The following is a 12,496-nucleotide window of genomic DNA, read 5'->3' as shown; positions in this document are numbered from 1 at the left end:
GTCATCCCCAGGCCCGCTCCCCAGCCCCCCACTCTGTGCCTTTGTCCAGAGTTGTCTCCTTTTCAGAGACCCACTTTTCTTTTTTTTTAAATGACTATTATTTGTGTCATATTTTTTTAATATGAAATTTATCGTCAAATCGGTTTCCATACAACACCCAGTGCTCATCCCAGCAGGTGCCCTCCTCAGTGCCCATCAGCCACTCTCCCCTCCCTCCCACCCCCCATCAACCCTCAGTTTGTTCTTAGTTTTTTAAGAGTCTCTTATGGTTTGGCTCCCTCCCTCAGAGACCCACTTTTCAAGAAGTGGGGCCCCAGTAATGACTGCCACTCCCCCTGCCACCTGACAGATGTGTTTTATCACACTCCACCCATTTGCTGTACTAACATCATTCTGGCTCGGGAAACAGCATAGCCTCGGAAGACAGAAGATGGGAAAAGAGATAAACGTCCTGTGCCCAAAACATACAAATTAAGAGGGAGATGTAAATATTTTTCTAATGATGCAAATTCTATTAACTCTGGAATCGGTTTTCCGTTTTTTCCCATCTATAACCTCAGATAAGTAACAGGAGTGAAAAGTTATTCACGTAGTTCTATAATTATTCATGCGAATTGAACAGATATTTGTGGGCTAGCTTGGAAAACCACCTTGGCCTTAATAACATCGTTGCTATAACAGATTTTGATTCCCAGTTCACACAACTATCAAAACACCTTTGGAATGTAACCGGCTGGTTAGGTGCGGACTGGCCAGCTCCCATAAAGCTTTCTTGAATATTTCAAACAGGAGCACTCAGTGCTTAATCGTCACTGGTAATGCCATTGGGGGAGGGCATAAGGACAGAATACCTTTTTCTCCCCCAGGCAGCCATCCTGTTAAAGAAGCTCCCAATGGATAGAACTCTACACCTGGAAGGGGAGAAGTGATTCTTAAGTGAATGTTAGGGGCAAGATCAAATTTAAAACCTTCCAGGGAAGAAGGATACCACGAATTTCATGGGAAAATGACACTATCAAAAATTTAAACCTGGGTCCTTCTAAGGGGCCTAGGGTAATTTTAAAGATTCAGAGATTCAGGGCGCCTGTGGGGGGCTCAGTCAGTTAAGCGTCTGACTTCAGCTCAGGCCATGATCTCACGGTTCGTGAGTTCGAGCCCCGCTTCGGGCTCCGGGCTGACAGCTCGGAGCCTGGAGCCTGCTTCAGATTCTGCGTCTCCCTCTCTTTCTGCCCCTCTCCCGCTCCCACTCTGTCTCTCTGTCTCTCTCTCTCTCTGTCTCTCTCAAAAATAAATAAACATAAAAAATATTAAAAAAAAAAAGATTCAGAGATTCATTAAAAAGACCTTGGATTAAGTTCCCATTGCCAAATGGTGAAAAGGTCCTGAGAGATTCACCCCCTCAGCCTTCAGAAGGCCAGCAGGTGCACCCAGATCAGTCACCTCAAGCCAGAAGCAGCCTTATCTGTTGACCTCAAGGCGCCAAGCCATGATGGAAACCAGAGCCCTCGTTCAGGGGTCCTCGAGCATAGGAAACACCTGAATGGATGTTTAAAACACATGCTCCAAGGGGCCCCTGGGCCCTGGGTGGCTCAGCCAGTTAAGCCTCTGACTTGGGCTCAGGTCATGATCTGTGGTTCACAAGTTCAAGCCCCGCGTCGGGCTCTGGGCTGATAGCCTGGAGCCTGCCTCGAATTCTGTGTCTCCTCTTCTCTCTCTGTCCCTCTCCCACTCATGCTCTCTCTCTCTCTCTCTCTCTCTCAAAAATAAATGAATATTTTTAAAAAATTAAAAAACAAAACACACGGCTGTTCCACCCTAGACACACTGAGCTAGGTCGTTCTTAATCCTGGAGGTGAGGCATGGTAGAAACACCTGGAGCATTTTTTACACCCTAATGTTAGGGTCCCGCCCCCAGAGATTACTATTCCATTGGTGGAGCTCGTGTGATTCTTCAAAAGGTGTTCCTCACATGCAGCCGAGATTAAACATCACTGACATTTTAATCCAACTTCCCATCCAATGTAAGAGTTTCCCGAAACAACTTCCTAGAGGTATCCAGCCTCGTTCCCAGACGTCCTCCCTCCTCGTTACCGCTGAGAGCAGAGCAAGCTATGTAAATGCTGGCTGCTGTTATTATTGGTGTTGGTATTACCATTATTACTATCCTCATTTGTATTCAGTCACGGGGGCAAATTCAGCCCACCTGTCCCCATAACCCAGGTGCCAAGACCCTCAGGTTTGGGTAGAGCATGGGAGCTATGCTAAGCCAATCAGAGTAGTGTTTCATTCCCCTACCTGCCCCCCAGTGATTGGTTCAGCAATGAGCATGTGACCCAGTCAGAGCCAAAAGTGAGCTTATATTGAAATTGTTGGCCAAGAGAATCACTCACTCTCCCCCTTATACCTGGGAGGGCATCAGTCTTACCCAGCCAGAGCCACCAAGATGAGAGAGAAGTTGTTTGAGAATAAGGCAGCACAGAAAAGAAGGAAAGCCAAAAGATGGAGAGAGACGTTATCTAGATGACATCATTTCATTCACCTGGATCCAGCCATACTTGAAGCTGTTCTAGTCCTAGACTTCACATTCTCTTTTCTCCCTAAGTCAATTGGTGTCTTGTTTTGTTTTGGGACTTGCAAATGACAAAGACATGCTAATATATTCACCTGATACCCAAGCTCACCCCAGACCGTACCCATGCGGGGCTCTTGCCCCTGAGCCCCCTACCAGCGACGAGGCCATTGCCACCTGATGACGAGTTTCCCAGGTGCCAGCCGCCTGCCTGGCTGTGCTTATTCTCCATCGCCGTGAACTGCTCACATGTCAGGACACCCTCTAGGTCATCTTGGATTAGGATGACCAACCGTCCCAATTTGCCCAGCACTGAGGAGGCTCCCGGAATACGGGACTTCCCGGAATATGCTGAAACTAAGGAAGTCTCAGCAAACCAGTGCAGGTTGGTCACCCTCTTTTGGATTGTGTACTAACTGGAACTGAAAACCTCTGGAACTTCGGGACACTGAGCTCTGCCAGCAGCCAACACGGCTGGGGCTGCCCCCCATTCCGCTGGAGGCACGGGGAGGGACACGGGACCAGACCTCCCATCCTTCCTGCCTGCTGTGCCCAGCCGGTGCCCGCCGAAGCCTTGGGTGGCTGCCTCCGGGAAAGAAAGCAGACAGTATGGACAGCGAGTGAATGCATCCTCCCCACATCCTCGCAAGGTAACCTAGTTTTCGGTTGGAAAATTTAAGGTGTGAAAGTAACAAGATCACGTGTATCAGGATTTTAGCACAGTCCCTGATGAGCCCTAAGTGAAGAGGGTAGCTGGTACCCTGCTCACAGCAATGGCTGATTATAATTTTATAGTGCTTCCTCTATGCTGGGACTTACTTTTTTTTTAATTTTTATTTATTTTGAGAGAGAGAGAGAGTGAGTGTAAGTGGGAGAGGGTCAGAGAGAGGGAGAGAGAGAGAGAGGGGGAGAGAGAATCCCAAGCAAGCTCCATGCTTAGTGCAGAGCCCGACGTGGGACTCTACTCCACAGCCACGAGATCATGACCTGAGCTCAAATCAAGATTCGGATGCTTAACCGACTGAGCCACCCAGGTGCCCCTATGCGAGGCCTTATTGTAAGCATTTCAGTGACACCAACCTATTTGTCCTGATAACCTCGGGAGATAGGTAACATTATCCCAGTTTTTCGGGAGAGAAACCCCCACAGTCTGCCTCATGAGGTCGAACTATTAGCCATTGTTCGGGAATCGGCCTCCCCTTCAGGCCTGACTACTGTCAATTCATTCAACAAGCATTTAATTGAGCACCCGCTAGGTGCCAGGCACTGTTTTAGGCACTGGGAATATTGCACTGGACCAGACAGTCCCCACTGCCCTGGAGTTCACATTTTAGTGGAAAGGACACCAGTAAAGAAGGAAATGAGTAGCAGAAACCAGCCCTGCCTGGCTTTTGCAAGAGGGAATTTACTGGAAGGCGCTCCCAGGGCATCGCTGGATGGATGGGTCTGCTCAACTTCAGATCCAGAAGGGGAGCATCTGATTGGGTCACGTGCCCACCGCCGTGGCTGTGGGAGGGCGGAGCCCCCAAGTACCTTCCTTTCTACCGGACTGTGCACAGACGAGATGAGTAATCCCCCCAAAAGGACATGAGAATGGGGGGGGGGGGAGAGACAGATGTCAGGCCGCCAGAAAAGCAACAAGCATCGGCGACCCTGGCCCTCAAGTAGTTAAAGTCACGACATTCCACCTGCAACCGGTCTCTCCTCTGAGCTGAAACCCTCATTCCCCACCCCTACTCGGGACTCGGTTTCCATCAACCTAATCCTAGAACTGTAGGACTTTAGAACTGAAAGCTGAAGGAACCCAGCCATGCAGGTGACCAAAGCCCTGCCATGCACGTGTGGGAGAAGCGGGCTGCATAGCTCAGGTCCCAACCAGGGGACCAGAATCAGTAGAAGGCATGTATTCGGAAATTTATTGCAAGGAGTTTGAGGGGCTGTCGAGGCAGGATGTGTAACTGACGGGCAGAGCCTGGCCAAGCGGACACACACGAGTGCCCATCACACAGAGGTGACCTCACTAAGCCTCCGAGAAGATGTGGCACGTTTAGGGTCTCGAGAGAAAATGAAGGCAAATGTAATGCCCGGTTCAATTTGAATTTCAGACAAACAATGAATCGTTTTTGAGTAGGCATGTGAAAAGGAGGAGGACAGAAAATGTTCTTTGAAAGCCCTCCTACCTATAAAGACTTGAACTCGGAAGCAACCCCCGGGAAGGAATTGGCATACAAGGACCCTTGGCCCCTCTCGCTCGCTAGCCAGCCATCCATTTGGAGAATATTTATTGAGCACCTATTGTGTGCTAAGTAAAAGGGCTGTAGCGAACAGCCCCATAGTGAGTGTTTGCCAGGTTCTAGCTGCTTTCACGCTTAAAAATTCATTTAATATGTACAAACCAATGGGGTCGGTGTAATTCCTATTTATAATGAGGCAACCAAGGCAAAAAGATTAAGAAATTGTCCACAGTCCCAGAGCAGGTAAATGGGAGACCTGGGATCTGAACCCAGGTAATTTGGCTTTAGAGTTCATAATCCCCGATACCTGTGTATTAGGGTTCAATGCAACAGAACCAGCGGGAGATTTTATATGCATCTAAAGGGAGGGAGGGAGGAAGGAAGGAAAGAGAGAAGAAGGGAAGGAGGGAAGGGAGGAGGGAAGGAAGGAAGGAGGAAGGGGGGAAGGGAGGAAGGAAATAGCCTTTAAAAGCCTCACGTATGATAAATACATATATACATATATATAGCATGGAAGGCACATACTGTCACCTCCATGTGTCACCCTCACACTCTTGGTCACACAGGGCCAGCTCCATTCAGTGTGGGAAGGGATGGCTAAGCTGGGACTACCAGGAGGTGGGGGTCACTCTGGCCATCTCAGAGGCGCTGCCGACTTCCCCGCTAATCTGTCCCTCTAGGCGCTGAGCTTAGTACTTGGGGAATTGAGAGTGAACAGGACCAACCCATTCCCTGCCTTACAGCACAAGAGGCCAAACACCCAGTAAGTAAACAAAGAAGTAAATCATTACAAATTGCAGTGTTAAAAAGAAAGCAGAGGGGCACATGGGTGGCTCCGTGGGTTGAGCACCCGACTTCGCTCAGCTCATGATCTCACAGTTCATGGGTTTGAGCCCCACGTCGGGCTCTTTGCTGACAGTGCAGAACCTGCTCGGGATCCTCTCTCCCTCCCTCTCCCTCTCTGCCCCTCCCCTGCTCTCTCTTCCTCTATCTCAAAATTAATTTAAAAATTATATATATATAATTTATTAACTATTAATATTAATTAATTAATTAATTAAATATATAATTTAAAATTTAAAAAAAAAATATATATATATATATATTTTTTTAGAGAAGGCAGAGAGCAGAGGTGGAAGTCTTGGGACCCAAAGGAGAAAGGTCAGTGGGGCTGGAGCGTCTTCAGGCAGCACAGGTGCTTAGAGCCCTGGTGAGTGGGGGGTGGGGGGGGGGGCTTTGTCACAACAGCTCCCAGAGGAAAGAGAAATTGGGGTGTGGATAAAGGACAGGAGAAGAAGAATCAAAGTGACCTCCCCTGCCCCAAACTCTCTCTCTCTCTCACACACACACACACACACACTTACTTGCTTGAAGGGCTCAGGCCCGTGTTGGGGGAGGACACAGTGAGACCTTTCCCTGGCTGACTTTGGGGAAGGAAACCTGAAGGAGGGATCTGGAAGGATGGAGAACACCTTCTACCTGAAACTCAGTGATTTGCTTCTTTGCAAAGCGCACCTGCTCTGCATCCCAGGGGGTCTTGCATTAAGATGGATATGAACTGGCCAGGAAGTCCGGTGGGTGCTGCCTTCAAAACTCCATGCCTCCCTCCGCTGTCCCCGCCTGCCTGCCCAAGCCCCCCCCCCACCCATCTGTCCCTGGATTGTTGTCACAGCCTCTTAACTGGTCTCCCTGCTTCTGTCCTCGTCTCCATCTGTTCTCCACATAGCAGCCAACTCCCCTTAGAAATGTTAAGTCAGATCTCGTCACTCCTCTGAGGGAAACTCTGTAGGCTCTGTATGTCACTGAATAAAAGCCAAAGTCCTTATAGCCACCTATACGGCCCCTCTGCCCTCTGCCCCTCGCCTCTCTGACCTCATGTTCCATACTCCTCCCACTCGTTCGACTCATTCCCACCAAACCATCCTTAATGTTCCCCAGTTACCGCCAGGATCCTGCCTCAGGGCCTTTGCACTTGCTGTCCCCCTGCCCAGAACACTCTCCCCGTCCCTCAGCCCCCCTCACCACTGCACCCGCCACCTCTTTCAGGGCTTCTGAATATCACCTTCCCTGACCACTGTGTTCAAAATTCCCACCCTCCCTGTCCCCCAAGCCTCCAACATTTCCTCCTCTTTCCTGCTTTAATTTATAGCACTGATTGGGGCACCTGGGTGGCTCAGTCGGTTAAGCGTCCGACTTCGGCTCAGGTCATGATCTCACGGTTCGTGGGTTCGAGCCCCACGTCGGGCTCTGTGCTGACAGCTCAGAGCGTGGAGCCTGCTTCGGATTCTGTGTCTCCCTCCCTCTCTGCCCCTCCCCTGCTTGCATTCTGTCTCTGTCTCTCTCAAAAAGAAATAAACAATAAAAAAAATTTAATTGATAGCACTGATCTTTCTCCAACTCACCTCACTCTCTGTACTTATTTCTGAGTTTATTGGTCTTCTCCCCTGGGAGATGCAAGTTATATGAGAGCAGGAATGCTAGTCTGTTTCCTCTCCTGCTGTGTGCCCAGAAATGAAAACCATAGCTGGCACATGGTAGGCGGTCAAGGTTGAACAGAGTAAATCTAGAATCTGACATCCAATAATCATGGAAGGGTGACCGACCAGAAGATGCTAAACTCTTGGGACAACAGTTCCCATTTGGCAGATAGGCACTGGGAAAGGCCAATGAATATAATCCCTTTCTCCCAATCTGCAATTTTTTTTAAAGTAGGCTCCACACTCAGCACAGAGCCCAACCTGGGGCTCAAACTCAGGACCCTGAGATCAAGACCCGAGCTGAGACCGGGACTCGGACGCTTAACTGCCTGAGCCACCCAGGCACCCCTCCCTTCCTCCCAGTTTGCAGAGGAGGCCGCTAGAGGCCAGGAATCTTTGTGTCCCTGGCCCTGTCATGTCACCGGCTGTGAGGCTTTCGGTAAGTCCCTTCTCTGGGCATCAGTTTTCCTATCTGTAAAATGGGAGAAATGGATTCACTCATGTCTGAATTCCTGAGCTACTTTCAAGACTCAACAGGCACCATCAGCAGGAGAATGAGTAGAACTTTCTTCCAGGTTTCAGAAGATCTCTATGTACATTGCCAGCACAAGGTCAGATGTCGTTTTTGAAAGGGGAAATGCTCTTGGCAAGTGGCCAACATATTTTTACATCTTCTTCTGGATGTGGCTGCCGTGGTGCCTCTGTCTCCTTTCCATTTCTCAGACTCTCATGCCTGCAACCCCGAGGCGGCTGTGCAGGGGGAGGGGAGGGGTGGGGAGGGAAACACACTAGTTCCCGATTTCCTTATCTTGGAGCATTTTCTCTCTCTCTTGTTTTAATTTTTTTTTTTTAAGAGAGAAAGAGTGCAAGCAGGGGAGGGGCAGAGAGAGAGAGAGAGAGAGAGAGAGAGAGAGAGAGAGAGAGAATCCAAAGCAGGCTCCATGTTCAGCTCGGCACAGAGCCTGACACAGAGCTCGATCCCACGACCGTGAGATCATGACCTGAGCAGAAATCAAGAGTCAGATGCTCAACCGACTGAGCCACCCTGGTGCCTGTGTTGGAGCATTTGCTAAAAGAATGTCTAAAAGGGCTGGAACCGGGGCATCTAGGTGGCTTAGTGAGTTGAGCGTCCAACTTCAGCTCAGGACATGATCTCCCGGTTCACGGGTTCGAGCTCTGTGTCGTGTTCTGTGCTGACAGCTCAGAGCCTGGAACCTGCTTCGGATTCTGTGTCTCCCTCTCTCTCTCTCAATAATAAATAAACATTTTTCAAAAATGAAATAAAATAAAAGGGCTGGAACCACCTCTGTATGCCTGACAGAAACAAGGGCTTCTGGGCACCAAGAGCCAGGTGCAAAAATGTTCACAGCTACTTTATTCATAATATCCCCAAGCCAGAAAGGAAGCAAATAAAAACATACATAATGGGACATTCATACAGTGGAATATTATACAGCCGGTAAGAAGAATGGAGGACAGGTATACGAAAACCCGGATAGAATGTTGAAAGAAGTCAGTCACAAAAGGATACACACTGTTATGATTCTGTGCATTTGAAGTTCAAAAGTAGGGAATAGTAGTTGAAGGTGATAAAGGTTAGAATTGGGGTGACTTTGGGGAGTCTTGAACCGGGAAAGGGTTTGGGGCAGCCTTCTTGGGTCCTGGGAATGCTCTAGATTTTGATCTGGGTGGTGACTGTACATGGGTAGAAACCCATCGAGCTGTCCACTTAAAGAGTTTTGCACTTCACTAAATGTAAATTATGTTTTGAAGAAAGAAAGAAAAAGGAGGAAGGAGGGAAGGAGGGAAGAAAGGAAGGGAGAAAGAAAGAAAGGGAGGAAGGAAGGAAGAAAGGAAGGAAGGAAGAATGAATAAGTAAAGGGCTGGAGCCAGAGGAGAGTTCCAGCACAGGGGGACCCACCCCCCCCACCCCCCGCCATCAACAGGGGATTTCCATGAGATCGGGTGGCAGTTCCCACTGCCTCCGGCAGCCCACAAAGGCATTAACTCAGAACTCAGCACGTCTGGCCACGACTTCCTCCTGAGCAGCCTGGCCCCCAGAAGCCGAGAGGACACAGGGCCCAGCTGCTTCTGGCCCAGGCTGCTGGTGCTCCTCCTCTCCCCTCCTACCTACCCTTCCCCCCTCCCACCCCTTTCCTGAGAGCCAGGCCCTCCCAGTGGGCCCCATTTCTCCACCCTTTGCTCTCCTCCCCCATCAGTGCTCCACCATCCAGGATGAGCTGGGTGATCCCAGCCTGGCACCTTCCTCCTGGCCTCTCTGGCTCACTAGTCCCACAGCTGGTACTCCGGTGCCAGCCGAGATGCTGGAGAGTCTAGTTCAACTGGCAGGACTATGTCCTTGACCCTCCGATCACAGGTGTGCCGAGTGACCCCAGCCTCAAGAGCAGCGACATTATCACCCCACCCCTCCCTGACCCAGAACAGTTTCATTCGTGTTGGGAGTTTTTCTCCAGTAATAAGATCCTCCTTTTACTGAACTTACGAGCCACGCATTGCTTGCTGCACTTGACAGACATCGACTTGGTCGGGACTATTAATAACCCCATTGTACAGATGAGGAAGCTGAGGCTCCACAAGACTGAATGACTCACCCGAGGGGCTGTAGCGTGACTACAGAGCCAGGATTTGAACCCAGATAACCCAGCTGCAGAGCCATGTGCCCAAGCATCGACCGAGACTACCTCATATAGAAACAACTCTAAACACAAGTGCCCGCATTTCAAATGGTGCCTGGGGTTAGCTAAAAGGCAATACAGGTGAAAGAAAGGGTTAAGTTTCTAGCAGGAAAATATCTCAATCTCAAATGATGCAACTTTTGTTTTTTTTAACACTGAATTCCACGGAACTAAAACCAAATCGAAACAAAACCCTTCCCTCCCTCTGGCCAAACAGAGGGCCAGTTAGCCCAAAGGTCTGTCCAAACCTGGTGCGGATGCTCTGCAAGGTGGATGCCCTCAGCTTGCAAGGCAGGCTGCCGACGGACACATTGACAGCCGCCAGCATGCATCTACGCTTTCCTGTAACTGGATTTGCCAACTTTCTGACTCAAGCTCTCGTTTTATCCTTCCATTTTTATCTCTGTTCTCCAGGGAGTTGATCTGTCCTGACAGTCTGGACTCTCCTGCTGCGGTTAAAGTGGCGCGCGGTGGAGGTCAATAGATTTCCCTGGGCCAATGATCAGCAAGCTGACGGTCACAGCCACCCTGCCAATCAGCCGGGGGCATAGGCGGGCCTTAGGAAAATCTAGGCCAATGGCCTTTCAGTTTCCCCCAGGTAAGGATTCCGACTGGCCTCTACCGCGCACAGATGGTCAGGGACCTGGGAGTGCCGGAAGCAGAGAGGTGGGAGGTGAAGTCAGGCCATACCTTTGGGGGACCTGGGTGGCTGGGTTGATCTACTCTGGGTTCACCTCTCAGCTATGCCCCCTCATTAGCTATTGACTTTGGACAAACACTTCACCTCAGTCTCATTTCCAGTTTGAGGTTGAAATGAGGTAACACACGTAAATTGCTTAGCACAGCCCCTGGCATGTAGACAGATGACGGAGGGTGACCTCATAAGTTAACGGGTGTGTTTTTTATTCCCAGTTTTTGTTACTGTTTCAAGATCCTCTCCGCCCCGCAAAATTCAGGCAGATGTTACCATATGCCTCCAGGAAGGGAGGACACAGTGTAAAAAAGAGACCCAAACAATCCTGGCTTTTGGATTTTGAAAGCCTGGCAAATAAGGGGAAAGAGAAAGGACTGTTGTGTATAGACAATAGAATGGGGGTGGGGGTGGGGGGGCAAAGTGGGGAGAAAGACACGGAAGCTGGACTAGCAAGGATTCCTGCCTCTTAGGGCAAAAATAAAGGTTCCCAGGTCAGGAGGAGGAGGGAGAGTCTGAAAGGAAAGGAGGAAAACTGAGAATGAGGGCCCTGGGCTGTGTCCCATCGTGTCCCTATCCGGTGTGGAGCCAGGGAGGGCAGCAAGACCCTGGACTGAGTGGCCATTTGATAGATCTAGGCAAACGGGTCTGAGACAGCTCCCCAGTGTTTTTCTCACCCCAGCAAGGAGCAGGAGAAAAATGGGCCCCAGGGACCCAAAAGTGACACAGCAATAGGAAACAGTGGGGACTGCCAACTCAAGTGTCTATGGGAGCCAGGCAAATTTTGCAGATGAGTGAATCCAGGCCCCGTGTTGATAGGAAATGGGGGGAAACTGTGGCTAATCCACTGGGGGCATGCCTGTTGTATAGGGGCAGCCGCCACAGAGGAGGGTCCCGCGGATCACTGCCCCATTGGGTCGTGTGCCCAGAGTGATCTGCCCCAGGTGTCTAGATTCTGTTTTGTTTTGTTTTGTCTTTACGAGACATGAAAATATTATTTTTTACAAGACATGAACATCTTTTTTTTTTCCTTTCAAGTATCTTATGTGAAAACTCCCATTGCAGGTTATTGGCAACTGATCTTTTAAAATACTATATGGGTCAGGGGGCGCCTGGGTGGCTCAGTAAGTTAAGCGTCCGGCTTCGGCTCAGGTCGTGATCTCGCGGGTGGTGGGTTCGAGCCCCGCGTCGGGCTCTGTGCCGACGGCTCAGAGCCTGGAGCCCACTTCCGATTCTGTGTCTCCCTCTCTCTCTGACCCTCCCCTGCTCACACTCTGTCTCTCTCTCCCTCTCTCTCAAAAATAAGCATTAAGGGGCGCCTGGGTGGCGCAGTCGGTTAAGCGTCCGACTTCAGCCAGGTCACGATCTCGCGGTCCGTGAGTTCGAGCCCCGCGTCAGGCTCTGGGCTGATGGCTCGGAGCCTGGAGCCTGTTTCCGATTCTGTGTCTCCCTCTCTCTCTGCCCCTCCCCCGTTCATGCTCTGTCTCTCTCTGTCCCAAAAATAAATTAAAAATGTTGAAAAAAAAATTAAAAAAAAATAATAAGCATTAAAAAAAAATTTTTAATACCATATGGGTCAAATAAAATGTATCTGTGGACTGCATGTGAATCAGAGGACGCCAGGTAGTGACTCATCATCAGTCCTGCCAGCTTCCCTCAGGCTCAGCACGGACCTGCGGGGACCAACAGCCCAGCAGCCAGTCTGGGAACAGGGATGGATGGCATCTGCCCCAGATGTGCCCCTAGGAGGCTTTCACTTGACACAAGCCTGCAGAATTTAGGTGCAACCCCAGCAGACGAGGAGGGAAACATTTCTGCCACGTGGCAGA

This window comes from Neofelis nebulosa, chromosome 2 (genome assembly GCF_028018385.1).
Source record: "Neofelis nebulosa isolate mNeoNeb1 chromosome 2, mNeoNeb1.pri, whole genome shotgun sequence".
Classification (NCBI taxonomy): Eukaryota; Metazoa; Chordata; class Mammalia; order Carnivora; family Felidae; genus Neofelis; species Neofelis nebulosa.
The sequence above is the reverse complement of the archived record's forward strand: the minus strand, read 5'-3'. Positions refer to the sequence as shown.